This window comes from Herpailurus yagouaroundi, unplaced genomic scaffold (genome assembly GCF_014898765.1).
Source record: "Herpailurus yagouaroundi ecotype Mexico unplaced genomic scaffold, PumYag 165, whole genome shotgun sequence".
Taxonomy (NCBI): domain Eukaryota; kingdom Metazoa; phylum Chordata; class Mammalia; order Carnivora; family Felidae; genus Herpailurus; species Herpailurus yagouaroundi.
Window position 1 is genome coordinate 17,821,221 of NW_024412406.1, and position 25,125 is coordinate 17,846,345.

At 40.1% G+C, this 25,125-nt stretch overlaps 1 long non-coding RNA gene and 1 pseudogene across 3 annotated transcripts in view; one reads left to right on the forward strand and one right to left on the reverse strand.

The window, feature by feature from the left end:
* Positions 1 to 25,125, forward strand: part of LOC121038178 (uncharacterized) — a 125,979-nt gene that overhangs the window by 62,899 nt on the left and 37,955 nt on the right. The window lies entirely within an intron of this gene.
* On the reverse strand, positions 4,759 to 7,026 carry LOC121038174 (ubiquitin-associated protein 1-like; annotated as a pseudogene).

Consider the following 25,125-nt stretch of genomic DNA (forward strand, 5'->3'; position numbering starts at 1 on the left):
GAACAGGGCTTGATCCCATGAACTGTGAGATCCCGTGAACTGTGAGATCCCATGAACTGTGAGCTGAATTCAAGAGCTGGACGCTTAACTGACTGGGAAACCCAGGCGCTTCTATGCTTAACAGTTCTAACAAATGTTTGGTGTAAGTGGAAGCAGAAATAAGTAGCTAAGATGAGACTATAGAGTGATTTGCAGCTTTCTTTCTGTCTGTTGTTCTTCCTGGGAAGACAGTAGAGAGTCCAGAGTAAGAGCTTGGAGTCAGACAACTTGGTCCAATCCTGGTGTTGTGGGTGGAGGGGTCTCTGGATACTGTTTGGTGTGCAGAGTATTTATTGCTACCAACTCTTGTGGACAGGAGAGGGAGGAAGCAGGATTGGGTAGAGGGAGGAGTGGAACTATAGCGTAGGTCCAGCATAGCATCAGTACCCGCTGGCCCGTTGGGGAGTCCTTGAGTGTGTATGAGCCATTACACCTGTCCCTCAGAGATCCCAAAAGGTCAGACCTTTATACCTCAGTGGTACTCAGCCATCGGGCTTGGGCTGCCCTGGGAAGGGTGTGGTTTTGAGTGAGGTACTGTCTGCAGCTGAGGAGTATCCTGAAGGAGCTGACAGCTTGAGGCTGTCACTGATAGCACTCTCAGGAGCTGGGAGAAGTCCTTCCTTGAAGGGAAGGGGGGTGGGGTGTCTGGGTGGCACAGCTCCATGTCTGCTACACATCTCCCTTTTTAAAAGGTATACAATCTTGGACATGTTACTTAAAACCTCAGTGGGGACTTAGTTTCCTTATCTGTTAAATAGGGATAATAACTACCTCTCTCTTAAAGTTTTTGTGAGGATTTAGTGAATTATTGAAAAGCCCTTAGAACTGTGACTGGCACATAATAAATGTTAGCTATTATTCTATTTAAGTAATCTTCCCCTCCCCTAATGGTGTCCCATTTAATGGAGAAAGGTTGTAGCATTTTTCAGACTTTGTAAGATATAGTTCACACTCTGGGGAGAAGGTCACAGCAGCCCTTTTTAAAAGAAATCATAATTGGGATACTTCATGTTCTCTCCTTGTCACTTGATGTTATGTGATCTATACTGCTAGCAGAATGTGCTAATGACCTCTGAGTAATAGAATATTAACAATTCCTAATAAGCTGAACATCATAGAGAGCTATTTAAAAATTATTAAATTACATGATTCTGTTCTTAATACTTGTGCATTCCCCTCATAAAATAATATTTTAGGATTGATAATTAAAGGATTTGGTCTTTAACCCTCTAATGATTCATAAATGCTCATTTTTACTGTTTTGTTAAAGTCTAAATGGAAATTTAAGGCCTATTGGAGTTTTTTTAGGTCCTATAGTTTTGAATTTTTCAAATTTTCTTTGAAAAGCACTGAATATGAAAAAAAAGAAAAGCACTGAATATATCAAATAAAGCCCTTTAAATTCCATTCATGACTGAATTTGAAAGGATTATGCTCTCATCTGAGAAGTGGCAAATTACCAATGATGATGATGCTATTGAATTATCAACTAGGGAGAACTACTGAAGAAAATGGGTGGGGGATAAGGCGATGGGGAAAGGAGAAACTGCTAGAAATAAAGACCAATTACTTCTTTCCATCTATTTGTTCACTGAAAAGATATTAATCTAGCACCCAGTGTACCCTAGGTAGGATGCTGGGTGCTGAGGTAAATAGAAAACAAATCCTTCTTTTGAGGAGTTTATGGCCTATTAGGGATTACAGTTGGTGGGTGTGCAGCAGGGAGATGTGCACAGTGTTATAAATGTTGTGATAAAGATACAAGGTGACATTGAGGTGGGAGACCTGCATTTAGGGTCTTACCTGGGGAATGGCAAAGAAGGAAGTGATGTCAGAGATATCATGGATGAAAAACAAGAGGTACTTGACCATCAATCTGCTGATGGAGTAAGACAAGGAACTGACTACTTAATAAGAGTTAGACTTTCAAGCCCAGGTGGTAGGAAGAATGGGAATATCCTTGGAAAAATAGGATATTTGGGGAAGATGACAGATTTGGTTTTAGACATGTTAGTTTTAAGCACATTGGAACATCCAGGTAGAAATACCTATCAGGCAGGTATATCGGCATGTGAGGGAATTCATGGATCAGAAAAGAAAAGAAAACAAAATTTGCATTGATGAGTCAAAAACAAAGTATATATTCAGTCGAACAGTTTGAGATCAAATGTGTATTGTGCATCCCAAAGTAAAATTTTCATAATTCTATTTTTTATTACATTGAATTTTATTCAGTTGAAATGCCTGAAATGAAGCACAATGATTATATGCTTAATGCTTCATTTGCTAGTATGTCTGTATCTGATTTGCTTCATTATTCTGTGAGTGGCTAAGCTGAAAAGTATGAGGCCTGCTAATCTTTCAAAAAATATAAAATATCACTTGCTTGTCAAATTCAACTAATGGAGAACTATATAAAGAGTGAAAGTCTGCTTTCTTCAGGCCCCAGCCCATCTTGCTCCCCAGAGCTACTGACTGCTAGTGTTTGGTTTATATCATTATGGTCTTTTAAATGCAAATATAAGTATGTGTCTGAATATTTTATATAAGTGGGTTCATACAGTATATGCTTCCTTGCATCCTTTTTTTTTTCACAGAATAGTATATCGTGGATCTGTTACCTTTTTGAAACATATATATCTTATTCTTCTTACTGCATAATATGTACCTGTGTACAGATGAATTCCAACTCATTTGACCATTCCTCTATGGATGTATGTTTACTTTGCTGTTTTTCCAGTTACATAGTATATCTGCAAACATCTTTGTGTATACATCTGTATACTTGTTCCAGTGTCTTAGAAATGGAATCACTAGTTCAAAGGGAATCCACATTTTTTTAAAGTAAGCTCTATGCCCAACATGGGGTTCAAACTTACAATCCCAAGATCAGGAGTTGCAAGTTCTATCATTTAAGTCAGCCAGGTGCCCCAGAAATCTACCTTTTAAATTTTGATATATTCAGCAAATTGAATCTGAAGAGGTTATACCAATTCATATTCCCTTAAAAGTTTCTTTTTTTTCTTTCAGTAATTACAGCTGATTTTCATTGTGTACAAAGGAATTTGTATACATTATTTCATTTAATCCTTAAAAGAGTCCTTTGAGGTAGGTGCTATTATAATCTTCATTTTGAGGCATAGGGAACTCTGAGGCTCAGAGAAATTAAATATGATGCCCAAAATCACATAGCTTGTAAGCAGTAGAGCCAGTATTTGAAACCAGTTTGATATGGGAACTCATGCCCTTAACTACTTCCTGCCCTGCTTCTCCAAAGGAAAAAAAGACCACAAATTGCAGACAATAGGGACCTCTAGAATACTGTGCTTGAGCCTCAAATTCGGTTGATTTTCTTGGGTGCCAAAAAGAAAGGAAAACAGTTCTTTAGAACTAATGTTAAAGACTTCTTTTGAGTCAGATTGTCATTTCCCTGTACCTGTACCTTTCCAGTCATCTTGTCTTGCATCCTGCTCTAGAAAAGCTCAAAGATTCTTTATCTAATCTCATCCCCAAAGATTTAAGTTACTGAGGGACTAGAGGGCTCAGGCCAATGTTGGCTGTATTCACTGCAACTGTCTTCAGCATCTGCTGACAGTGGCATAGTTTGTGTTCATTATTCTGATGCAGTGGGGTATCTGAGCAAGGGGCACAGAGGAGAGGAGCATGGCCAAGACCCAGTGGCTCTCCTTGTGAATATTTAAAAGCCATTTAAATAGATTTCTTTTTATCTCCTAATTTCCTATTGATGACAGCACTGAAACTACTTGTCTCATTTTTCAAATTAAAGCTTCCTAGAGCAAAATGGCCTGGAGACTGAGCAGCTCTTGAGGCTCTATTAATCACACGGGTGAGGGTGGGGAGCCCAATAAATTGTTCAGGGAGTGGAAAAGTACTTGAGACTTATTAAGACCACCTCTCCCTTCAGCCAACCTCTTCACACTTGCTTCTTTGAGGCTGGTTTCTTGTGAAGGGTCTTTTCATTTTTTTCTTCAGAAATGATTTCATAAGTACCTTTTTTTCAACATACACCTACTGATTTCTCTCAAAGACCTTTGCTGGAGTCAGGCAGCTGGCCCTGGGCCCTTCTGATGCATCTGCTCTCAGAAGACATGACTCTGAGAAGGCATCATGAAGTCCTAAGCTGTAGTCTGCTCTGGGCCATTGTCTCCCTTGGGGTTAGGAACCAGAGTGATGTGGGATGGAATCCTGACTCAACCATTGTTAGTTATATGACACTGGACAAGCAACTTAACTTATATTTGCTCATCTGTAAAGCCTTGGTGTGTCCCTATTGGGATAATATCTGTCTCCCAGGGTTATTTTTAGGATGAGTTATAAGTTGTCTCTCTTTTGTCTGTAACTGGAAAATCAAGTACCAGCTTTGTCTTTCATCTATTGTGTAGCTATAGAATTTCCAGAGCAGTTGAGCTAGGTTGGTAAGTGTTGGGGCTTTGAGGCTACTTTTCAGAGCTCTATACATAAGATCCTGAGAAAGCACCATTTACTCATTTCAAATCTAGGATTGGGGTGCTGGTAGAGATATCAGTGGGTAACAGTGGTTATCCACTGTTTATCAATGTTAGCTCCATAAAATTTGTGCAAGTTACTTAACCTCTCTCAACCTCTTTCCTTTGTATTTAGATTTTTTCCTTTGTATTTAGATATTTAATGATGTACAACATAATACCAAAAAAAAAAAAAAAAAGGAGGCTAATTTCTATGACTTGATGTTGCTTATTGCATCATCCTAGAGCAGGGAGCTGGAGGGAGAGGCTGTTCTCCAAGTAGAACTGAGGTGGAGTTAGTGCTGGACTACTGAAATCACAGCCTGTTTCTCCCCCACTCAATGTACTGGGAAAGGGCCAATGATTTCTTAAACCTAAATCAGAGGTTTCCTAAATCAGAGGGCTCCAAAATCTTAGTAGCGGAGGATTGTGGTCCAAACCAAGCCAAAAGAAAGACTGAGGCGTGGAAGCATAGTAACTGACTGGCAGAGAGGCAAACTCAATACCCCATGGGCAAAAGGACATTCTTTGCATCACAGAGACGTTGCAGGACCAGTGTAGCACTAAGAGACTTTGTTAAAAGGAGAAAAAAACAAAAACAAAAAAATCCTGGGAGAACCTTTCACTAGCACTAAACTTAGGTTAGAGCTCCGTCCATCAGTGCAGGGGAGGGAAACATCTAGCCCTAAAGCAGCACTGAGTCTGGCCCTCCCACCCCTTCTCCCTGACTCCTTTTAACAGCTGGGCCAGGTTTCTGTTCAGGATGAACAGACCCCAGAAGGACCAGGAAATCTCTCTGAAGGGCCGAGGTGGCGAGGACACTTCTCAAAATACAAATACATTTAATATGGAATGAGCCAGAGCAGTTCTGGAGGCTTTCATATATCCAAACCTTTCCTACTTTCTCCCCAGCTCAGAGACAGGCAAGCACAGTCTCCATACCTTACCCTCCACCCTCAAAAGAAAATGGTAAGTGTGCTCCTTCCTCCTTGTACATTCTGTGCACCTAGACAAGACAGAGAGGGAAGGCATCCGGGAGATCAGGTCTGAGGGAGTCAGGGTTGGCACCTCTGTGCCACTGTCTGTGTTGACAGCTGAAAGCCTAAGAGTATAATGCCAACTGAACTCACTGGCACTACTTTGGGTGCAAGGCTTTAGGGAATTCCAGAAGGTGCCATTATGGAGATTGGATGTGTTATGGAAAGTGCTTGTCAGCTTGGCTGTCTTCTGTTTGCTATCATCAGAGTCAAGTTTGGGGAAGAACAGGGATTTGATATTGCTTACTGCAGGAATTGGGGGGAGGGATACTTTGAAAGATAGTGACATCTCATAGTTGCCCCACTGCGTTAAGGTTATAAAGCCACTGGATGTGTGAAGAGGCTTGATATCTAGGGTTGCCCGCTCCAGGGATGCCAGGACTTCCTCATCCTCTAACACCGACCCAGAGCCTCCTCTGGGCAAGTTATTGTCCAATAACTGAGCCATAACGGGTTCAGTGGTTCCTACTAGAATGTTTCTCAGCTCTTCCCTTCTCAGTAGTTTTAAACTCCAGATTGTCCATAGGGTCTTCTTCACACTTAAAGTCAGCAGGATTGAAATCTGTCTTTATGTGAGGTGGGCTGACAACTTTTTGTTTCGTGATATTGCTGCTGACCCAAGGCAGGGTGAGGATGCTATGTTGTAAGCTGTCAAGGAAGGGGGTAGATAGGAGACGGCAGTGTGGCTGTACTGTATGTCTCGGAGAAGCTCGTTTTGCTGTCACCCGCTGGGCCACTCTTAGAATTCACTTTAGCTACTATTTCCTCAGTCTTGTATACTCTGCTTCCTGCTGGGCTTCTTGCCCATTTCTTAATATCTTCAGCCCATTCAATAGTTTTCTTTTACGAGGAGAAGTCATATACTGTACTTCTCCAACAATGTGTAAACAATCAGGCAAGGAGGAGCCAATAGGTAGACCAACTTTAGCTGGTGTTTTGAATTTGTCTCCTGTCTTAAATGGGACATCATCAAGGTAACTGAAAATCTCATGAAAATCTGTGCCCAACTTCTTAGAAGCCATTTAGAACCTGAACGCCGCTGCCATCCCACAAGCTGAAAGGTGCTGGCACTGGCTGGCCTCCCAGGCTCAGTCCCCACTGAGCTCCTGGTGGTCCCTAGGGAGAATGACCACCACCACCTCCAACTCTGTCCACCCTGGGCTAGGCCATCACCATTGCCAGTTCTGCAGCCACCATGTTGAAGTCCTCTCAATTTTTTCTTTTTTCTTTTTTCTTGGAAAAAAGGATATAGTACAAGTCTCTATTGGATATAGTTGCTGTGAGGTTTAATGAGAACTTCATATCCCAATTGCCTGCTTTATTTTTCCATTTAGGTACCTTTCATGATTTTGCGTCACAGTTTCCTTGTTTATCTTCCTTGTTTATCTTCACGACTGTCTCCCTTTTCCAGTGTAAGTTCCATAAAGCCAGAGATTTTGTCTGTTCTTCTTTACTCCTCATTTTGCCTTACAAAGTGCCTGGCACATAACAGATACTAAAATATTTTGTTGAATAAATGAGTATGTAATGCATGGAATAGTGCCTGAAACATAGTAGGCACTCCATTAATGTGAACTTTAAAAAAAATCAGTAGCTACTATCTATAAATTGAGGGTAATAAAATACCTATCGCATAGAATAAAATAGAATAGAAGAGCAGAGCACACAGTAAGCCTTCAATTAGTGGCAACTGGATTATGTATGAATAAGTTTTAGTCATTTTCAGCTAAAATATTTTGTGAAGAAAGCACTCCTACTACTCTGTGTTTCAGCTTACAGCTTTTTAAAAGCTTGACTTCATCCTTGTGTGAGGGATGAAGAAGGGTTCAGGAAGAGGCTTGTACAGGCAGTGGGTGTTAGGCAATTTTATTTTATTTTTTTAAGTTTTATCAAAATTCCAGTTAGTTAACATACAGTGTAGTATTAGTTTCAGGTGTAGAATTTAGTGATTCTTCACTTACATACAACACCTGGTGCTCATCACAACAATCTTTAATCCCCACCACCTATTTAACCCATGACCCCCACCTACCTCCCCTCCAGTAACCATCAGTTTGTTCTCTATAGATAAGAGTCTGTTTCTTGGTTTGCCTCTCTTTTTTTCCCCCCATGTTCATTTGTTTTGTTTCTTGAATTCCACATATGAGTGAAATCAAATGGTATCTGTCTTTCTCTGATCAACTTATTTTGCTTGGCATAATACTCTCTGGCTCTATCTATGTCATTGCAAATGGCAAGATTTCATTCTTTTTGATGGCTGAGTAATATTCCATTATATATATATATATATATATATGTACACCACATCTTCTTTATCCATTCCCCAGTCAATGGACATTTGGGCTCTTTCCATAATTTGGCTATTGTTGATAATGCTGCATGAACATTGGGGTGCGTGTAATCCTTCAAATCAGTATTTTGTATTATTTGGGTAAATACCTAGTAGTGCAAATGCTGGATCATCAGGTAGTTCTATTTTTAACTTTTTGAGGAACCTCCATACTGAGTGGCTGCACCAGTTTGCATTCCCACCAACACTGTAAGAGGGTTCCCCTTTCTCCACATCTTTATGTTAGGCTATTTTATTTTATTTTTTTTCAATGTTTTTTATTTATTTTTGGGACAGAGAGAGACAGAGCATGAACAGGGAGGGGCAGAGAGAGAGGGAGACACAGAATCGGAAACAGGCTCCAGGCTCTGAGCCATCAGCCCAGAGCCCGACGCGGGGCTCGAACTCACGGACCGCGAGATCGTGACCTGGCTGAAGTCGGATGCTTAACCGACTGCGCCACCCAGGCGCCCCTATGTTAGGCTATTTTAAAGTGAATTCATTCATCCAAAAAATATTTAGTGAGTTTTTAATTATATTCTTAACACTGTACTGGGTATGGAGATTGTGACAAAGAAAGATGACAATGGCTTTCTTTCACAGCTAATCAGGAATCAGCAGCTTTTCAGAGCTGCAGTGCCGGTTCTCAAGGGCAGCTGTTGGAGGTATTGTTTCTGGAAGGCTTAAAGTAACCTAGCAGTTCTTACATAGGAATTTATACTCTAGATATCATCAGTGATACATACAAAGGTACATACTCACCTACCTACTCATGAATATTCATCACAAGATTAAAAAAATTTAAACCAATCTAAATATCCTGCAAGAGGGGGTTGTGTAAATAATGTGTTCAAATGATGGGATATTATTTGGCCATTAAGATAATATGTGGGGGGCACCTGGATGGCTCAGTCCGGTTGAGTGTCTAACTTTTGATTTCAGCTTAGGTGTGATTCTAGGGATGTGGGATCAAGCCCTATGTTGGGCTCTGCACTGAGTGCAGAGCCTGCTTAAGATTCTCTCCCTCTCTCTCTCTCTCTCTCTCTCTGTCTCTGTCTCTCTCTCTCTCCCCCTGCCCCCTGCTTCTCTCCCTTGTTTGTATGCTCTCTCTGAAAAAGGGGGATAATATGTGGAAGTATCTATTACTATGGAAATATGTTCACAATATATTTATTTAAAAAGTTTATAGTATGATCTAAATTTTGAAAGAGTATTTGCAGAAATAATTGATTTTTGTAGATACTAAAATTTTTATCATTTTATTTATCTTATTCTAATATTTAAGGTATACATAAGTATTAATGTAAGCACATAGAAATCTGGTATGACACACCTCACGACAGTCAGAGTGGCTAAAATGAACAGGAGACTATAGATGCTTGCGAGGATGTGGAGAAACGGGAACCCTCTTGCACTGTTGGTGGGAAGGCAAACTGATGCAGCCGCTCTGGAAAACAGTGTGGAAGTTCCTCAAAAAATTAAAAATAGAACTACCCTATGACCCAGCAATAGCACTACTAGGAATTTACCCAAGGGATACAGGAGTGCTGATGCATAGGGTCACTTGCACCCCAATGTTTATAGCAGGACTTTCAATGATCGCCAAATTATGGAAAGAGCCTAAATGTCCATCAACTGAAGAATGGATAAAGAAGATGTGGTTCATATATACAATGGAATACTACTTGGCAATGAGAAAGAATGAAATCTGGCCATTTGCAGCAACATGGATGAAACTGGAGGGTATTATGCTAAGTGAAATAAGTCAGGCAGAGAAAGACAGATACCGTATGTTTTCACTCATGTGTGGATCTTGAGAAACTTAACAGAAGACCATGGGGGAGGGGAAGGGGAAAAAATAGTTACAGAGAGGGAGGGAGGCAAACCACAAGAGACTCTTGGATACTGAGAACAAACTGAGGGTTGATGAGGGGGTGGAGGAGAGGGGAAAGTGGGCGATGGGCATTGAGGAGGGCACCTGTTGGGATGAGCACTGGGTGTTGTATGGAAACCAATTTGACAATAAATTATATTAAAAAAAATAAGGAAATGTGGTATGACATACATCCAAAAGTCAGTAGTGTCAGAGGGATGATTCTATTGTCTTCTTATTTGTTGCTCTTGGTTATTTGTATTTTCTAAACTAAATTTTTCTTCATTATGTATTAAGTTTTAAAAATTATTGCTCCATCCATAATTGATCTCTAGGTGGTTACATAAGAAATTGTTAACATTTGTTTCCCCCAGGGGAGGGGGCTGGGTGTGGGGACAGGGGTTTGAGGAGTTTTCATTATATACTGTCTGTACTTTGGAATTTTAAAATACATGAATTCAGTACTTATTGAAAAAAAGAACAAAATAAAAAAGATTATAAATAGTGGTCTGAGAAATTGTGGTGGGTCCCTTGGCTGGACTTTCTGTATGGGTAAAGGAACTCTCTTAGGCAAGTGGCAGCTCCCACAGGTGGGAATGGTGGTTGGGACTATAGAGACTGGCTTGGGAAAGACGTATATGCTCCTTGTGGCAGGAGAGACAAGCCAAACAGGCAAACCAAATGTCTTGAATAAAACTATGCTGCTGACTCTGCTAGTCTCTTCTTCCCTTTGAAGAATCATCCAGAACTTTGGGTATGTCTGAGAGCCCAAGATATGTATCTAATAAATTTATTAGTTTTTTTCTTAATACAAAAATAGTACATGTTCATTGTAGAAGTTTTATAAAGTAAAGACAATGAAAAAATACTTGTAATCCAGTTATAAAGATACTATTATGTTTTAATGACAGCCCTTGATTATCAGTATGTATAAAATATGTGTGTATACACACATGTGCATATAGGAGGTTACACAATGAATACTGCTTTGTAACCTTCCTTTTTCCAGTGAAGATTTCTTTTTTGAGGGGCTGGATAGAGAACAATGACAAAAAGTATTCTAGGATTTCTTCTTTTAATGTTGCTTCTGAAAGATATAAATATTTGGATAGAGAATTTTAGTCATTGAACAGATTCATTCATTCATTCACACATGTATAACCTAGTCTTCCTCCATCTTGATTAGCCAGCGTCCATGGTCTCAGTTCTCATCTACTTAATAAAACTGAGCCCTCCAACACCAGAGTTTGTGACCCTTGGGCCCCTGAAGACTGATTCTTTTTTTGCCTTGTATCTTCTATCACTTCCTCTCCACTGGATCATTTCCATCAATATTCAAATATGTTCAAACTTCTCTCATCTACCAGTCATCCTCCTAAACCTGCTCTGCCTCAAACATTTTCCATATCAGTCAATGCAATATGCCCAGTTGCTCAGGTCAGAAAGCTAGGAGTCATCCTTAATGCCTCTTTTTCTTTCTCCTTACATGTAATCCCTTGACAGGTCCTATGGACTTTATCTCCAGAATGTACCCCAGATTCATCTACTTTTCTCTATCTTCACTCTCATTGTTTGACTAGATATGGGAACAGCCTCCTTATCTGGTCTTCCTGTAATACATTCTCTACACAGTAGCCAGTGAAAACCTTTGGAGACAAATCCAAATCCAACTATCCCTTTCCTCTGCATAAAGCCCATTGATGGCTTCTTCACATTTAAAAGAATATCCCCTTTCTTATGATGGCCTACAAGGCCCCTGGCCCTGTCTGCCTCATCTACTTTCCCCCTTTAGCCACTCTGGCTTTTTCCTGTTTCTTGAACACTCTTGTATCTCTTGCTGCAGAGGAAGCTTCATGAAGGCAGAGACTATGACTATCTTGTTTATTGCTGACTTTTCAGTCTGTCTTGGTTCCTTGAACATAGTAGTAGGTATTGCATACTTATATTGAGCAAGTAGGTGAATTTATGAGCTAATGAGGATGATGAAGACAAATACGCTTTAAATGAAAGCCAACTGTGGTAAGAGAGGCTTGAACTAGGTGCCTGGAGTTCATGGAGGGGATACTTACTGTAGTCAAGGAGGTCACGGAGGTCATATAGATGAGGAAATGTTCAAGATGGACATCAAGCTTAGACGTAAAGATTTTCTAGGTTTAAGAAAAGGAGTAGGGTCTGAAGAGAATGATGAGTAGTAATTCTGTTGAATTGGGACATAAGGTATATGTAATAGACCTACACAAGTTAGGGATGCAAAAGTAATTCTGGATCTGATCATGGAGGATCTAGAATGCCAGGTTAAAGTGTTTAGATAGTTTATCTGACAGGAGACCTACCCCTACGTTCCAGGGAACAAAATAATCAGAGTCTTCGGAAGGTAAATTGGTCCATGGTCTTAGGTGGTCAACAGTGGAGATGAATGAAAAAAAGAGGGAACAGATGTGAGGAATACCCTAAATAAACTGTTGATACAAAATTGATAACTGATAACTGAATATGAGATGAGGAAATCAATGCAGATTTGAACTTGAGTGATTCAAAGAATAGGGGGACCAATAATAGAAATAGAAAATCATAAAAAGAAGATATTTTTTGAGGGGATAGATAATGAGTTTGGTTTGTAACCTGTTGAATTTAAGGTACTAATGGAACAGGAACATGCAGTTTGTGATGGAATTTGGGACTAAAGACAGGATTAGAGATGTAGTTTTCACTTATTCATTTGTCCAGTAAATATTTATTGAGTACCTAGCATATGCCAGACACTGTTTCAGACATTGGGAATACAAAGATGAAAAGCATAAACCGCTACTCTGCGATTTCCTTTTTCCCATACCCAGCTTTTTAACCCAAGACCAAGAGAAGACACTCCTCTATTGATAATTATAAATTATCAAGATCGACAATATAACGTTGTAGTATGCATGATTGTTTATATGTTTAACCTCTTTTATGATTATAAGCTTGTATTAGAAGGGGTTTCATCATGCAAACACAATTGCTTATAATTTATAACCTAGGGTTCAAGGAAATGCTGACATGATGATTAGAGGAAACAGTTTAAGGATGTATAGGTGTCTTTGATTTTGACCAATGATTAGGTCATTTCATCTGCATATCTAACACAGTAAACTGGCACTGGGAGAAGAGCTAAAAATACCAACTCCAATATGCTGGAATTTGGAAGAATTCTGTGTCTCAAAGGGGTAAATTCTGTGGATAGTTTTAGGAGGAGTGTCAGTCTGAAGCCATCTTCAAAGGGGAAACAGTAGTACCTACATTCAACCTTGGATGAAGCAGGGACTATTTAATGAGGTTCTTGTTACTATTTTTCTATTGGGTGACGATGGGGTATTGAAAGCAAGGTGAGGAAAACTGTAGGGAGAAATGCAGAGCAAACAGGGAGAAAAGTCTTAAGAAAAGGGGATACAAGTTATTTACAATCATGCACTTTAACTGCTTTATTATCCTATTTTATTTCCACAACGGCATGCAAGTTTGAAAAAGAATTATCTTTTCCACTTTATAGAAGGGTTAAAAGGACAGGACTAAAAGCCAGCAAAGCTGGGGCTTGACCCAATGGTTTTGAGTCCAAATCTACGATTCTTTGCACTGTACTGAACTGTTGGGAGATGCTGTGTGCTCTGGTGTTCTGTCCCACTGCTGTATTTGCTCAGGCTCGTGGTTGAGCTTAAATGTCCTTCACTTCTTCTCTGAGGTCTAAACCCTACTTATCCGCACATGTCAGCACACGTCACCTTCTCTGTGAAGCTTTGTCAGATTCTGTCAGCCTTCCAACAGCTCTTTGTCTTTACCTCTCCTATGGAGTCTTTCTTTCTCTATGGATTGCCTCACATTCTTTCTTGGCATTATAATGTTTATTTATATGCATGTTTTATCTCTGCTTGTAGACCCTAAACGCCTTCAGGATAAGCCCTGGATCTGAATCATCTTTATTTTCTAACAGTACTTAGCACAATGCCTCACAGGCATTTAGTAAATATACATTGAATGAGTGGATGAGTGAGCGAAAGAGTCTTCAGGTCTCCTGAAGCAAGTGTGAATCAGCTGGATAACTGCCAGGAGTCTCTTTGCCTCTCCAACTGGAGGCAGGACTGATGTCTCCTGCATGTTATGGAGGGGGATAGCCAGATGAAAAAAAGAAGGTAAAGTTTGATTTGCTTTATGCAGGTGAAAATAGGAAGATGTAAAAGTAGTGAATGGATAAGTTGAGAACTGAGATGTAATCTGTATGATTGTCTGAAGGTTTTAGGAAGAAACTTCCAGTCCCTTAGTTCATGTAAATTGGAATAATTGGTACTCTCGGCTGTGTAGATGTGCTACTTGGCACAAAGAGAATAAAAATGTATTAAGTGTGTTATAGGGAGATGAAAAAAGACTGAGAATAAATCAGGATTGTAGTCTTTTCCAGTCATTTTCACTTTGGACTGAAGTCTGAATTATCCATTTTGGAGTCACATGTTTCTGTCCGCTGCTAGACTGCCAGGTATGCTTGGAGCAAAGTCAATTAATTCAGCGGCTCCATGGCTCACTTCTAACAGACTGTAGTGGAGAAGTTTAGCATTATCAGTGAGAGAGAACTGAAGATTAAGGATGAGGAAACAAATGGAACTATTGCCACATCCCTGGATGAAATCATCCTTGTGCCAAAAAGGTATTACTCTCTCAGCTGTCAAGGGGAGATGCCCAGGGGAGCAACTCAACTTTAGCCTCTGCTATAACAGTTTTGAAGAAGAATGAAAGACTACTACTTAACTTTAAAGCATGGGACCAAGTAATGTGGGCTTGAAGTATGAGAACATGGTAGCCATGCTTTTAAGGAATCCATAAATGTGTTGTGAGATACTTTGTAAGACTTAAAATATTACATAAATTCTATTATTAAACATGGAAATAAGGGTATATTAATTTGAGTGTTCTATAAAGCCTATACAAAATAGAAGTTTGTTATGTTAAAAATTTGAATTATAGTTAATATGCTACTTAGAATAAACAATATTAAATGTCTAATTAGTGATCATTTTTCTTGAAATTCTAAGCTTGCTTTGTTATATTTTCTTTTCTTTGAAAAAGGGGATAATTTGGGGCACCTGGGTGGCTCAGTTGGTTAAGTGTCTGACTTTGGCTGAGGTCATGATCTCTTAGTTTGTGGGTTGGAACCCCGCACTGGGCCTTGTGCTGACAGCTCAGAGCCTGGAGTCTGCTCAGATTCTGTATCTCCCTCTGTCCCTGCTCTTCCCCACTTGTGCACTCTCCCTCAAAAATAATAAACATTAAAAAAAATTTTTAAGGGGGGATAATTTGAATGATTTATTTCATTTTTTAAGTAATTGTTTTTATTTTAATGTTTATTTATTTATTTATTAAAAAAATTTTTTTTCAACGTTTTTTATTTATTTATTTTTGGGACAGAGAGAGACAGAGCATGAACGGGGGAGGGGCAGAGAGAGAGGGAGACACAGAACCGGAAACAGGCTCCAGGCTCTGAGCCATCAGCCCAGAGCCTGACGCGGGGCTCCAACTCACGGACCGCGAGATGGTGACCTGGCTGAAGTCGGACGCTCAACCAACTGCGCCACCCAGGTGCCCCTAATGTTTATTTATTTTTGAGAGAGAGATATCACAAGCTGACTGAGCCCTCCAGGCGTTCCTAGGTCATTTCTAAAAACTAGAATTACTGTTTACTTTTTTTCTTAATTTCTGATGGTAAAGTTGATGACTTAAAATAATTTGGTTAGGACTATAGTTTAAGTAGCATATGTTCAGTTTATATGGCTACTTTTAATGGCCCCCCCCCCCCCATTTTCTGAAGTAGAAGGACTTTCACTCCTTACTACCTGCAGTCTTTTCAAATGTACAGGTGTTATCTAGGCTAGTGTATTGAGAGGACATTCATTCAGCAAGTGTTTTATTGAACATCTACTATATGCCAGACACTGTAGCTAATGGCATGTAAGAGTGAACAAGATGGACAAGGTGCCTACTTTATTAAAGTTTATGTGTCAAGAAGGAAAAAATGTCAATGAGATAGAGTGACTGGGTTAGGGAAAGATGTGTGTGTTGGGAGCCATGCAGATTAGGAGACCAGAGAATGATTCCTGAGGAGGTGGTATTTACTCTGTTATTTGAAAGACAAAGAAAGGTCAGTCATATGACAATGATCTGGTAGTAAGGGACTCCAGGAAAGGGAACAACAGCGAGTACAAAGGCATTAGGACAAGGATGAGCCTTGCCAGATAAAATACAGGATGCCTAGTTAAATTTGAATTTCAGATAAATAATGAGTATATACTATCTTAGTATAAGTATGTCCCAAATATTGTATGGATCACACTTATACAAAAAATAATTCATTTTTACCTGAAATTCAAATTTAACTAGGCATCCTGTATTTTTATTTGCTAAATTTGACAACTGTAGCCTGAGGTATTTAAGCAACAGAAAGAAGTCCAGTTTTGTTGAAAAAGAGTAAGTGGGTGGTAAGTTTGGAGATTTTGGTAGCAGCTGGATTGTTCAGAGCTTTATCAGATAAAGTAAAGAGTCTGGATTTATCCTAAGTGGAAAGAGAAGCCACTGGAGTATTTTAAGCAGGGGAGTAACAGTCTATTAAATACATGGATAGATAAGAAAAGGATGGCCACATATTAATTATATCTTAAGTTTTTCTCTTCTTGGTATATGTAGGGGGATACCTTTACAAATGAATTTCTTTTATGAAAGGGAAATTTATGCCCTGCTTTTAGTCAAATAGAAGTGCAGAGAACTCCTCCTGTGTCTACTGCTTCTCAGTTACCTTCAGCTCAAAATAATCCTTACGCCAAAGTGGCATATTTTGAGGTGGCATATTCTGATCCCCTTCAGTACATTTTATAATCAGTAAGTCCCTGTGCATCTTAAGGTGTTTTCTTGGTAAGAACTCTTTCAGGTTTGAGATCCTGGCCCTTTTTAAATTCAAGGCAATCTGTTGTTTGAGGCTAGCTAGTCCCTCTCTGCCCTCCCCACCCATACCAGTTCTCCTAAAGAGTCCTTATTAAAAGCAAAAGAATTAAGTTATCAGAAAAGGATTTTAGTAGTCTGGGGAACCTAATTATATAGAGTCAGTCTGTCTTTTTGGAGAGTTACTGAGTTATCTTAAATGACATAAAAATAAGTTTCTAAATCAAAGTCACATTCGCTGCCCATTGTCATCACTCTCTCCCCTCTCCAATGCTTCCTCTTCTGATTAGATTGTATCATAGGCACTGAGTCAGGACACTGTCCCTGTAATCTTAATTCCTGTTGAATACTTGCACTTGATTCACTGCAAGGGGGAAAAGCCATGGTTCTCTTTGACACTTTGAGTCCCTGAGCTCTTTCATCAACTAATTATCAGCAAAGGACCTGAGGAGGGAAACGCAGTTCATTGGTTCATTAACTCGCACCCTGTAGATCTGTGGGGCAGATGGGGAAAGCTCCAATTAAAGCCTGGGGATTTAGGAAGGCTTTCCTGTCAGTCATGAGCTGGAGCAGCAATTGTGATGGGGAGTGGGACTGCTCAGTGTGCCTGGGCTGAGGCTTTCTCCTTAATGAGGGTGAGGTTCCCCCGCCTCCCACAGTGCAGGAAGGAGGCAGAGCCCAGCAGCTCTACACACCCACTTCCTTTCTGTCCTTAAAACTTGGTTCAGTGTTTCTTTGTGATATATACATCACTTCTCCTACCAGCTGTGAGGGCAGGAGCAAGAGCAATTAAGGGCATTATTAATCACCAAGTTCTCAGTGAAAGGGGTCAAACTGCAGCAGGATTTGACAAAGCAACAATTCTATCAGCAGCGGAGTTATAAAAGTAGATAGCTCAACATTTTAGAGCTATATTTGGGCTTGTTCTTTCTTGGCCCTAAAAAATCTTATTGAAAGTGAACATCCCAGAGGTGATTAAAAACTTGCCTTCCTTTGAGTTTTGGAATTGTTTGAGTTCTAACAATATTTGAGTTTGGCAAGCTTTGAGTCTCCTTTGGGAGGTTGCGGCAAAGTGAATTGGAAAATGTATCTGTGCTTTTACAGAAGAGAAAGGGTCTCTGCCTTTTATTGTAACATGTGTACTAGAATTTCTTCTTCACTAAAAATCCGTGGAAAATGAGAAAAACATTTTATGGAATTTGTTTTGTAAATACATTTAAAATATCTATTGAAATGTTGTTGATTTTATAGGACTAATACTATTCAACATTTTTGAAGCAGGCAGTGTTTTTCTTGGTGACAGCCCTTCACCCAAAAACAACACTCACAGAGGGGTCTGCTGATGACTGCCTCTGGGTGATCAGACTGTTCTTTGTGCTGCACTTTGTGTGGTTCTTTAATATTAATTTTCTCATTTAATCAGTCAAGAAATGTTTATTGAGCATCTATTATGGGCCAGGGATACAGTAGAGAATAAAGTAGACATATTCTCCTTCCTAGTAAAGTTTATAATCCAGCAGGGAAGACAAATACTAAATGATTAGACTTATTTAAACATAAATTATAGCTACCACATTATTTTATCTTTAAAACTGTGAGTATGTACATCTAAAAAATAATCTCACATTTTCTTACCTGGGCTTCTAATTATATTATCTGTGATACAGGCAACAAATAGGTGGTTGGCTTATATGCAAAAGACCAGTCACTTCTCAATTATATCAGTGGCTCTGATATGCTTGCCTCAGCTGGGGTGAAAGCCTTGGCAATATATGTTTTGCCATGTGAGAACACTGGTTAAGGTTTTTTAGAGTATTTTTGGGAATTGTTTCTGTTGAGATGGTGGAATGGGGAGTGGGGAAGAAGGAAGAAAACTAAGTATGAAGAACTTTAATTTTATAGCCTCAACCCAAATATCCTAAAAGCAGATGGACTTGAGGAAACATGAGAAGGGAAATCCCAGGCAGAGTCAAACAAGTGTTCACTGGAGCAGCATTTACAGCCCTAGGCAGGAGGAGGCTCAAATTTCCCCATTACTAGGGCTTTTTCTTTAATTTATACCCTAAATGACTCTTCTCTGGTCTCAGAGGGGACTTCACAGGGGACTATGAGGAGTAATTAAGTGTTTCAGTAGCCCCTTGAGATCTACCTAGGGAATGTACAAGGTAAAATATAATAGTTTAAGGTTGAGATCAGCCAACAATTTAGCTGGGGCAACCTTTGAAAAGCAACTTACCCAATAAGGAAAAAGTGTTAGCAGAATGCCTAGAGAGAAGCTCAAAAGACAAAGGGTTGAATGGACATTGTTAAGTCCTAGGCTACATCTGGATTAATACTTCCTTTCCATGGTGCCCCAAACCACCTCCTTTGCACAGTGTGCAAAAAGAAAACCACAGGCTCAAAATGGAGTCACTTATGCTAGGCAAAGTCACCAAACCAGGGCTTAATACCTAACCTAATTGCAGTTTCAGTCTGCAGAAATAGATCTGGTCAGCAGCAATGAGTAATCTGTTGCATGAACCTTTCCATCCTTCAAAGTAAGATGAGGTCATCTACCTAATAAGACCCCTGTTTTTCCCCCTAAGGGAAAGTGACCTTGCCTGGAACAATCCTTTATTTTCTTTTACTAATAACTTCCTTATACCATCCTCCTTCCCATAAAAATCTTCCATTTTATACAACTCCTTGCTGTATCTCTCCATTTGCTAGATAGTATGCTGTTGGATTCATGAATCATTGAATAGAGCCAATTAGATCTTCAAATTTACTCAGTTGAATTTTTGTTCTTTAACAAGGGCCAAACAGAATAACTCAGCCAAAAAGTACTTCTCTTGTTTCTCCTAAAATAATAGTAATTTTGCTCAAATCTTAACCATTGCACAACGTTTAACCAGAAGTGTTAAGATCAGTTAAGCCTGTCCCAAACCCTGGTATTGAAAAAGTTACCAAGAAACCTTTAACTCTTTGGTAACATTGGCTCCTTTAGATCATTAGTGACCAATCAATACTTGCTTATTTCTTTGTGAGGAGGATCAGTACTTTTGACATGGGATTTGTCAGTTTATATTTCATATTATGGCTTGATTCAAAGACATTATGTTATGATGTAGTGGTTAAAGGCATGGTCCTCAGAGCAGACTGATTGGGCTATTTCTCAGCTGTGTAACTTTGGGAAAATTGTAAGATGGGATTAGCTATAGTACTATGGTATAGGGTTATTTTGAAGACTGCATGTGCGTGTGTGTGCACATGCATGCCTGCGCTTAGAACAGCACTTGGCGCGTGGCCAGTCCCCAAAAGGGTTAATTAAATATTATCATTTGAATTGTTTAGAGTAACTTTTCTGCTCTTTGGAACAGACATAGTCCAACTTTAATTTGGCTGGTAGTTGTGACTTCTGTCAGTTGCACTGATGGGAGAGGTGTGGTCGTGTGGATGAATCTTTCCTTAAGGACCATTTGTTTGGTTTGTAATAGAGTAAATGTATCCTTTGGGTCTCTTGAAGGACCTACCCAGGCTACATCATAATAAAAACACTTACGTGTCAGGCACTTTATTTGCATCATTTTATTAAATCTTTACAGAGGGCTCCAAGAGGAAGTACTATAATTATTCCCCAATTTACAGTTAAGGGAACTGAGACATAGAGAGGTTAATGAAGAAAGTGCACAAGGTCAAACAGCTGGTAAGTGGTAAATGAATTTTCACGCCAAAGCCATCTGATTCCAAAGATTGCTCTTAACAGTGATGCCGTGCTGCCTTGACCTCTTCTGAGCAAGCCTTTGCCCAGAAATATGAGAGAACACCTTCTCTGGGACTCTTGGAAGCCAACAGCAAGGCCTCCACTTGCAAATAAAATGCACATAATGTCACAAAAAGAACTTGTGCCATTTAATGGAGGAGAATCATAAGTTGAGGACATGCAAGGACTAGAGATAGTTCCTCAGGTAACTTTAAAAATTAAGTCCTTGGGGCACCTGGGTGGCTTCGTTGGCTAAGCATCCAGTGTAGCCGACTTCAGCTCAGGTCATGATCTCATGGTTTGTGAGTTTGAGCCCCACCCACATTAGGCTGTCTGCTGTCAGCGCAGAACTTGCTTCAGATCCTTTGTCTCCCTCTCTCTCTGCCCCTCCTTTGCTGTCTCTCTCTCTCTCTCAAAAATAAATAAACATTAAAAAAATTAAATCCTGAGATGGTATGCAACAGATTTCAGTAATCCCAGTCTTTCAAGTAGTCATCAAGGTCACTTGCTGCTGGGCCTGGGGGTGACCTACCACAGGACTGTCCAGGTCTTCTGCTGCTTGGGATTCCCTTCTGAGCTTCTCTAGCAGTGTTCATTCACTCTGTGCTCAGCTGTTCCCTTCCAGCTCTTGCCATACAATTCTGAAGCTAGTGTCTTATGAGAGTTTAGGAATTCTCTTTGAGCAAGGCACTTATTAGTAATTGTTTCTAGTGCTGCTGTGATAAATTTTCACAAACTCAATAGCTTAAACAACATAAATTGATTATCTATAGTTCTGGAGGTTATAATTTCCAACATGGGCCTGCCCTAGGCTAAAATCAGGGTGGTGGTAGAACTACATTCAGTTCTGAAGGCCCTAGGGGCAAAATCTGTTTCCATACCTTTTTCAGTGTCCTTGGCACGTAGCCTCCTTCCTCTGTCTTCAAAGCCAGCAATGGCCTGTGGAGCCTTCCTCATATAGCCTCTCTCTGCAACTGTTGTACCATCCGTCTCTGACCATAGCAGGAATGATGCTCTGCTTTGAGGATTTGTGCAACTAGATTGGGCCTGCCTGGGCCTCAGGACAATTTCCTGAGTTTAAGGTCCTTAACTTTAATCACATCTGCAAGTGACCTTTGCTATGCAAGGTACCACATTCACAGGTGCTAGGGACTAGGACATCTTTGGGAGGTCATTATTATGCCTACCACAGGAATGAAATTGAAACTGGGGTGTATAATGCCATCAGTTTAGAATATGAAAAATGTCACCCTGTACTGGTTCCCCAACTGCTACCCTTGAACCCCCACCAGCCTTTTTAGCCAGAGATCCTGGGTGAGGTGAGGCTGGGAGTGGGCCCTCCTGTGATCAGTCCATGAACACCAGGAATTTAATCCAGGGGGTCAGCCTCAGTTAATATACATGTATTTTATTCAGAGAGAGTGTGCATATGCGTGCAAGCAGGGAAGGGGCAGAGAGAGAGAGAGAGAATCTTAAGCAGGCTCCATGCTCAGTGCGGAGCCTGCAGTGGGGCTCTATCTCAAGACCCTGAGATCATGACCTGAGAGGAAATCAAGAGTCTGATGTTTAACTGACTAAGCAACCCAAGCACCCCAGTCTTAGTTAGTATTGCCTTGCAGGGAGGAGGGTGGTCAGTACTATAAGAGTGCTGTTCTAGCCTGCTGCTACTCCTACCCACTGGTGGTGTCACTGCCCTGTCCTGGGCATCCATTCTGCTTATTCAGGGGCTCTGCCACAGAATGCGTGGCAGTATTGAAGTTGCCAAATACAGAGCTTGCTGCCATGGCCATTGCTGCACTGGCCAGAACTGACTAGCACAGGATGGGGAAGGAATTCTTCCCTCACCCATGGGTGCCCCATGCCCAGGCAGCCCAGGTTCTCAATAATTTCCTTTAATGAAATGGTCTTTTCCATCTGTACTTGTATCAGTAGGATTAGTTGGGGTTAGCTGCCTTCAATTCCTGGTGAGATCCCTTTACCTGAGTCCTGACCTCAGGGCGATCTTGAGGAGTATTGTTGAGCTTACCTGCCTCCCAACACAGGTGACAATTATGGTAACTTTGAAGCAGGAAGCAAAGGAGGTAAGGTTCTCATTTCCTTCCTAATGACTCCCACCTGAAGCCTTCAGGCTTCTTACACAAATTCACTACCCCTCATCTTGGGCAGTGTTTAAGCTTAGTCTCTCAATGGGGTGACGGTGAGGGTGAGGGCGTTGGACCATGTTGCCAGCACAATGTCTATTAGTAATTCAAGGGCATTTTGGTGACTTGGCCAAGGAATGTGAAGGCTTCAAGGCAACTCCTTGTGGCTACCATCAGAAACCAAAGAACAACTAGCAATTTCCAAATGGCAATTTTTTTTAATAAAAAGATATTTAAAATTCCATTTCGCTGGGCATAATGCCAGGGTTATCAGTCTTCAAACATTTTTGTTTCAGGACCCCATTACACTCTTAAAAATGATTGAGTCTCCCAGTTTTGGTTGATGTGTGTTGGATCTATTGATAGTTTCCACAGTAGAAATTAAAACAATTATATATCAATTCATTAAAAAAAACCATTAGGTTAATATAATTAACACATTTTTATGAAAACTAGCTATGTTGTCCAAGACAAAAACATTTTTTTTATTAAAAAAATTTTTTTTAAGGTTTATTCATTTTTAGAGACAGAAAGCATGAGTGGGGAGGGGTAGAGGGAGAGGGACACATAGAATCCGAAGCAGGCTCCAGGCTCTGAGCTGTCAGCACGGTGCCCAATGTGGGGCTTGAACCCATGAACTGTGAGATCATGACCTGAGCTGAAGTTGGACGCTCAACCAACTGAGCCACCCAGGTGCCCCAAGACAAAAAAAAATTTGAGAGAAGAATCGCCTTGTTTTACTTTTTTTTTTGCCAATTCCTTATGTTTGACTTAATAGAAAACAGTTGAGTTTTTTATATCTGCTTCTGCCTTCAGTCTGTTCTGATATCACAGTTTGGACCAGCTATCCTGGGGTAATTTCAAATCCTATGTGCAAAAACGCTTTGGAGATGGTAAAGCACCATAAAAAATGCTAGGTGTTTGCTGTTTCTATACAGGGCTGCTAAAAGAGGGAGTAACAGGAAATTCCTTCTCTGAGGCTCATCACACCTCTTTGATTAAACACAGGAGAACTCAGCCCACCCAGAGATGAGGTGTTTCTTTTTACAGAGTTTCAGAAATAACATTCTCACAGAAACTTACATGGAAAAAGTCCATCAGTTTACCAGATACTAAAGTAAATCTGACTCCATACTAGACAAACTGTAGTTCCAAGAACTTCAAGAGATACAGTTGGGAAAATTGACATGATTCTATACTACATTTAAAAAAGAGTTTTTACATACTTTCTTTTTCCCTCCCAAATATGTATACCTTTGAGAAGTAGGCATTCTGAGGCCAGAGAGATTAATGGCAAAATGACTTACCAAAATGTCACACAGTTCTGATAAACAGTAAAACTGGGAATCCAGTCTAGGTTTTCTGATTCCAAAATCAGTAACTTTATTCCATTGCATTACAATGCCTCTGGGTAGTTTATCTCATGCTTATGGGGCCCTAAAGAAGAGGAAAGTAGGAAAGACATGTCTAATTTGGAGGGAAGAACATAGGGAACATTTTTAACCATGGCTGCCGCACACACAGCTATGGGAACTATTGCTTTCAGGGATAATAGTGTCTTGGGAGATGGAATGGGAAATTGTAGGACACTAGATCATTGGCAGCGGGTAGGATAAGGATACCTGAGTCAGATTTTCTCCTTCACAATTATATCAAACTCTGTCTCTGATTGTAATGTGGTTTCTTCAGCAATCTCTGACAAAAAAAGAACCTGAAGATAGAAAATTAGCTCAGCATTAGGTATTATTATCTGAATGCCCCCAAATAGAGTTGAAGATGCTGTTCTTTTGCTGCAAGTGGCCCCCAAAGATCTTGAGTGGTTTATCCATCCAGCTACCAGCCAGGCCTACAATAGTGAAGGACAAGAAATGATTGTTTGTTGAGTTTTTTATTTCTCTTCAGATGGCTCTCTTTTGTCTTCCTCAACAACCCTTAGAAACAAGTATTTTACTTTTCCAGTATGGCATAATCAGATGGATACTTCCTAGTCATTGTCTTAACTGACTTATCTACAGCAGAAAATCATGTGAAAAGACTGTCTTTAGTTTCCTTTGAGCTCTCTGATGCCTATGTGCCTTAGCTCCTTCTTACCTCTTTAATGAATCATTTCAGCTTTTTCTGCAGGCTTCTCTTCTAGGCTAGCGCTTAAATGATGATGTCACATGAGACCCTCTGCTGTTTTCTTTGATTCACTGTTCCTAGTCAATGCATTTAGTCTTTTGGCTTCTGTATCCATCTATTTACTGGTAATTTACAAAGCTCTATCTCGGGGTGCCTGGTTGGCTCAGTTGGTTAAGCATCTGATTTTTGGTTTCAGTATGGGTCATGATGTCACAGTTTGTGAGTTTGAGCTCTGCATCGGGCTCTGTGCTGACAGAATGGAGCCTGCCTGGGATTCTCTCTCTCTCCCTCTCTCTCTCTCTGTCCCTCCTCTGCTTGTACTCTTGCTGTCTCTTTCAGAATAGAATAGAATAGAATAGAATAGAATAGAATAGAATAGAATAG